The sequence below is a fragment of the Carassius carassius genome, unplaced genomic scaffold (assembly GCF_963082965.1).
Source record: "Carassius carassius unplaced genomic scaffold, fCarCar2.1 SCAFFOLD_60, whole genome shotgun sequence".
NCBI classification, from domain to species: Eukaryota; Metazoa; Chordata; class Actinopteri; order Cypriniformes; family Cyprinidae; genus Carassius; species Carassius carassius.
Window position 1 is genome coordinate 1,212,501 of NW_026775084.1, and position 5,000 is coordinate 1,217,500.

Below are 5,000 nucleotides of genomic sequence, written 5' to 3' on the forward strand. Positions count from 1 at the left end.
AGCCCTCTCTTTGCAGCCTCGTTCGCTTACGGCCATACCAGCATGGCTATGCCCGATCTCGTCTGATCTCGGAAGCTAAGCAGGTTTGGGCCTGGTTAGTACTTGGATGGGAGACCGCCTGGGAATACCAGGTGCTGTAAGCTTTTAGGTTTCCTTCTCTACTTATATAATGCACTGGCAGTTATAGTGGCTGATCTTTAAATAGCCCTCTCTTTGCAGCCACCTTCGCTTACGGCCATACCAGCCTGGCTATGCCTGATCTCGGAAGCTAAGCAGGTTTGGGCCTGGTTAGTACTTGGATGGGAGACCGCCTGGGAATACCAGGTGCTGTAAGCTTTTAGGTTTCCTTCTCTACTTATATAATGCACTGGCGGTTATAGTGGCTGATCTTTAAATAGCCCTCTCTTTGCAGCCTAGTACTTTTGGAATTTTTCAGTAATTATCTAAGAGTTTTGCATAAATAAAAAAAAAAAAAAAAAAAAAAGATTCAATGCCCAGTCTTAGAAAACCGAAACAGGTTTGGGCCTGTTTAGTAGTTTTGGAACTTTTCACTAATTGTCTAATAATCTAGCAAAACAAAAAAAAAAAAAAAAGAGTCAATGCCCAGTCTTAGAAAACCGAAACAGGTTTGGGCCTGGTTAGTACTTTTGGAAATTTTCAGTAATTATGTAATAAATTTGCAAAAAAAAAAATTAAATAAATAAAGAGTCAATGCCCAATCTCAGAATCTAAGCAGGTTTGGGCCCAGTTAGTACTTGGATGGGAGACTGCTTGGAAATACCGATTATAGTGGCTGATCTTTAAATAGCCCTCTCTTTGCAGCCTCATTCGCTTATGGCCATACCAGCCTGGCTATGCCCGATCTCGTCTGATCTCGGAAGCTAAGCAGGTTTGGGCCTGGTTAGTACTTGGATGGGAGACCGCCTGGGAATACCAGGTGCTGTAAGCTTTTAGGTTTCCTTCTCTACTTATATAATGCACTGGCGGTTATAGTGGCTGATCTTTAAATAGCCCTCTCTTTGCAGCCTAGTACTTTTGGAATTTTTCAGTAATTATCTAAGAGTTTTGCATAAATAAAAAAAAAAAAAAAAAAAAAAGAGTCAATGCCCAGTCTTAGAAAACCGAAACAGGTTTGGGCCTGTTTAGTAGTTTTGGAACTTTTCACTAATTGTCTGATAATCTAGCAAAAAAAAAAAAAAAAAAAAAAAAAAAAAAAGAGTCAATGCCCAGTCTTAGAAAACCGAAACAAGTTTGGGCCTGCTTAGTAGTTTTGGAACTTTTCATTAATTGTCTAATAATCTAGCAAAAAAAAAAAAAAAAAAAAAAAAAAAAGAGTCAATGCCCAGTCTTAGAAAACCGAAACAGGTTTGGGCCTGGTTAGTACTTTTGGAAATTTTCAGTAATTATGTAATAAATTTGCAAAAAAAAAAATTAAATAAATAAAGAGTCAATGCCCAATCTCAGAATCTAAGCAGGTTTGGGCCCAGTTAGTACTTGGATGGGAGACTGCTTGGAAATACCGATTATAGTGGCTGATCTTTAAATAGCCCTCTCTTTGCAGCCTCCTTCGCTTACGGCCATACCAGCCTGGCTATGCCCGATCTCGTCTGATCTCGGAAGCTAAGCAGGTTTGGGCCTGGTTAGTACTTGGATGGGAGACCGCCTGGGAATACCAGGTGCTGTAAGCTTTTAGGTTTCCTTCTCTACTTATATAATGCACTGGCAGTTATAGTGGCTGATCTTTAAATAGCCCTCTCTTTGCAGCCCAGTACTTTTGGAATTTTTCAGTAATTATCTAAGAGTTTTGCATAAGTAAAAAAAAAAAAAAAAAAAAAGAGTCAATGCCCAGTCTTAGAAAACCGAAACAGGTTTGGGCCTGTTTAGTAGTTTTGGAACTTTTCACTAATTGTCTAATAATCTAGCAAAAAAAAAAAAAAAAAAAAAAAGAGTCAATGCCCAGTCTTAGAAAACCGAAACAGGTTTGGGCCTGTTTAGTAGTTTTGGAACTTTTCATTAATTGTCTAATAATCTAGCAAAAAAAAAAAGAGTCAATGCCCAGTCTTAGAAAACCGAAACAGGTTTGGGCCTGGTTAGTACTTTTGGAAATTTTCAGTAATTATGTAATAAATTTGCAAAAAAAAAAATTAAATAAATAAAGAGTCAATGCCCAATCTCAGAATCTAAGCAGGTTTGGGCCCAGTTAGTACTTGGATGGGAGACTGCTTGGAAATACCGATTATAGTGGCTGATCTTTAAATAGCCCTCTCTTTGCAGCCTCCTTCGCTTACGGCCATACCAGCCTGGCTATGCCCGATCTCGTCTGATCTCGGAAGCTAAGCAGGTTTGGGCCTGGTTAGTACTTGGATGGGAGACCGCCTGGGAATACCAGGTGCTGTAAGCTTTTAGGTTTCCTTCTCTACTTATATAATGCACTGGCGGTTATAGTGGCTGATCTTTAAATAGCCCTCTCTTTGCAGCCTAGTACTTTTGGAATATTTCAGTAATTATCTAAGAGTTTTGCATAAATAAAAAAAAAAAAAAAAAAAGAGTCAATGCCCAGTCTTAGAAAACCGAAACAGGTTTGGGCCAGGTTAGTACTTTTGGAAATTTTCAGTAATTATGTAATAAATTTGCAAAAAAAATTTTAAATAAATAAAGAGTCAATGCCCAATCTCAGAATCTAAGCAGGTTTGGGCCCAGTTAGTACTTGGATGGGAGACTGCCTGGAAATACCGATTATAGTGGCTGATCTTTAAATAGCCCTCTCTTTGCAGCCTCGTTCGCTTACGGCCATACCAGCATGGCTATCCCCGATCTCGTCTGATCTCGGAAGCTAAGCAGGTTTGGGCCTGGTTAGTACTTGGATGGGAGACCGCCTGGGAATACCAGGTGCTGTAAGCTTTTAGGTTTCCTTCTCTACTTATATAATGCACTGGCAGTTATAGTGGCTGATCTTTAAATAGCCCTCTCTTTGCAGCCTCATTCGCTTACGGCCATACCAGCCTGGCTATGCCCGATCTCGTCTGATCTCGGAAGCTAAGCAGGTTTGGGCCTGGTTAGTACTTGGATGGGAGACCGCCTGGGAATACCAGGTGCTGTAAGCTTTTAGGTTTCCTTCTCTACTTATATAATGCACTGGCGGTTATAGTGGCTGATCTTTAAATAGCCCTCTCTTTGCAGCCCAGTACTTTTGGAATTTTTCAGTAATTATCTAAGAGTTTTGCATAAATAAAAAAAAAAAAAAAAAAAAAGAGTCAATGCCCAGTCTTAGAAAACCGAAACAGGTTTGGGCCTGTTTAGTAGTTTTGGAACTTTTCATTAATTGTCTAATAATCTAGCAAAAAAAAAAAAAAAAAAAAAAAAAAGAGTCAATGCCCAGTCTTAGAAAACCGAAACAGGTTTGGGCCTGGTTAGTACTTTTGGAAATTTTCAGTAATTATGTAATAAATTTGCAAAAAAAAAAATTAAATAAATAAAGAGTCAATGCCCAATCTCAGAATCTAAGCAGGTTTGGGCCCAGTTAGTACTTGGATGGGAGACTGCTTGGAAATACCGATTATAGTGGCTGATCTTTAAATAGCCCTCTCTTTGCAGCCTCCTTCGCTTACGGCCATACCAGCCTGGCTATGCCCGATCTCGTCTGATCTCGGAAGCTAAGCAGGTTTGGGCCTGGTTAGTACTTGGATGGGAGACCGCCTGGGAATACCAGGTGCTGTAAGCTTTTAGGTTTCCTTCTCTACTTATATAATGCACTGGCGGTTATAGTGGCTGATCTTTAAATAGCCCTCTCTTTGCAGCCTAGTACTTTTGGAATATTTCAGTAATTATCTAAGAGTTTTGCATAAATAAAAAAAAAAAAAAAAAAAGAGTCAATGCCCAGTCTTAGAAAACCGAAACAGGTTTGGGCCTGTTTAGTAGTTTTGGAACTTTTCACTAATTGTCTAATAACCTAGCAAAAAAAAAAAAAAAAAAAGAGTCAATGCCCAGTCTTAGAAAACCGAAACAGGTTTGGGCCTGGTTAGTACTTTTGAAAATTTTCACTAATTGTCTAATAATCTTGCAAAAAAAAAAAAAAAAAAAGAGTCAATGCCCAGTCTTAGAAAACCGAAACAGGTCTGGGCCTGTTTAGTAGTTTTGGAACTTTTCACTAATTGTCTAATAATCTAGCAAAAAATAAAAAGAAAAAAAGAGTCAATGCCCAGTCTTAGAAAACCGAAACAGGTTTGGGCCTGGTTAGTACTTTTGAAAATTTTCACTAATTGTCTAATAATCTTGCAAAAAAAAAAAAAAAAAAAAGAGTCAATGCCCAGTCTTAGAAAACCGAAACAGGTTTGGGCCAGGTTAGTACTTTTGGAAATTTTCAGTAATTATGTAATAAATTTGCAAATTTTTTTTTAAATAAATAAAGAGTCAATGCCCAATCTCAGAATCTAAGCAGGTTTGGGCCCAGTTAGTACTTGGATGGGAGACTACCTGGAAATACCGATTATAGTGGCTGATCTTTAAATAGCCCTCTCTTTGCAGCCTCGTTCGCTTACGGCCATACCAGCATGGCTATGCCCGATCTCGTCTGATCTCGGAAGCTAAGCAGGTTTGGGCCTGGTTAGTACTTGGATGGGAGACCGCCTTGGAATACCAGGTGCTGTAAGCTTTTAGGTTTCCTTCTCTACGTATATAATGCACTGGCAGTTATAGTGGCTGATCTTTAAATAGCCCTCTCTTTGCAGCCTCCTTCGCTTACGGCCATACCAGCCTGGCTATGCCCGATCTCGTCTGATCTCGGAAGCTAAGCAGGTTTGGGCCTGGTTAGTACTTGGATGGGAGACCGCCTGGGAATACCAGGTGCTGTAAGCTTTTAGGTTTCCTTCTCTACTTATATAATGCACTGGCGGTTATAGTGGCTGATCTTTAAATAGCCCTCTCTTTGCAGCCCAGTACTTTTGGATTTTTTCAGTAATTATCTAAGAGTTTTGCATAAATAAAAAAAAAAAAAAAAAAAA

At 39.2% G+C, this 5,000-nt stretch overlaps 9 non-coding genes and 1 pseudogene across 9 annotated transcripts; all 10 read left to right on the plus strand.

Moving 5' to 3' along the window:
• The first annotated feature begins 24 nt into the window (after nt 1-24).
• Nucleotides 25-143, plus strand: LOC132135766 (5S ribosomal RNA). Its single transcript, XR_009430691.1, has one exon. It is a non-coding gene; the product is annotated as a 5S ribosomal RNA (ribosomal RNA).
• Nucleotides 144-227: 84 nt separating this feature from the next.
• LOC132136296 (5S ribosomal RNA) lies at nt 228-336 on the plus strand (annotated as a pseudogene).
• A 494-nt stretch (nt 337-830) lies between these two features.
• LOC132135292 (5S ribosomal RNA) lies at nt 831-949 on the plus strand. Its single transcript, XR_009430242.1, has one exon. It is a non-coding gene; the product is annotated as a 5S ribosomal RNA (ribosomal RNA).
• Nucleotides 950-1,569: 620 nt separating this feature from the next.
• Nucleotides 1,570-1,688, plus strand: LOC132135172 (5S ribosomal RNA). Its single transcript, XR_009430130.1, has one exon. It is a non-coding gene; the product is annotated as a 5S ribosomal RNA (ribosomal RNA).
• Nucleotides 1,689-2,282: 594 nt separating this feature from the next.
• On the plus strand, nt 2,283-2,401 carry LOC132135173 (5S ribosomal RNA). Its single transcript, XR_009430131.1, has one exon. It is a non-coding gene; the product is annotated as a 5S ribosomal RNA (ribosomal RNA).
• A 381-nt stretch (nt 2,402-2,782) lies between these two features.
• On the plus strand, nt 2,783-2,901 carry LOC132135907 (5S ribosomal RNA). Its single transcript, XR_009430823.1, has one exon. It is a non-coding gene; the product is annotated as a 5S ribosomal RNA (ribosomal RNA).
• An 84-nt stretch (nt 2,902-2,985) lies between these two features.
• On the plus strand, nt 2,986-3,104 carry LOC132135174 (5S ribosomal RNA). The gene has a single exon (XR_009430132.1). It is a non-coding gene; the product is annotated as a 5S ribosomal RNA (ribosomal RNA).
• Nucleotides 3,105-3,602: 498 nt separating this feature from the next.
• LOC132135175 (5S ribosomal RNA) lies at nt 3,603-3,721 on the plus strand. The gene has a single exon (XR_009430133.1). It is a non-coding gene; the product is annotated as a 5S ribosomal RNA (ribosomal RNA).
• Nucleotides 3,722-4,532: 811 nt separating this feature from the next.
• On the plus strand, nt 4,533-4,651 carry LOC132136062 (5S ribosomal RNA). The gene has a single exon (XR_009430968.1). It is a non-coding gene; the product is annotated as a 5S ribosomal RNA (ribosomal RNA).
• An 84-nt stretch (nt 4,652-4,735) lies between these two features.
• Nucleotides 4,736-4,854, plus strand: LOC132135176 (5S ribosomal RNA). The gene has a single exon (XR_009430134.1). It is a non-coding gene; the product is annotated as a 5S ribosomal RNA (ribosomal RNA).
• Nucleotides 4,855-5,000: the final 146 nt, after the last annotated feature.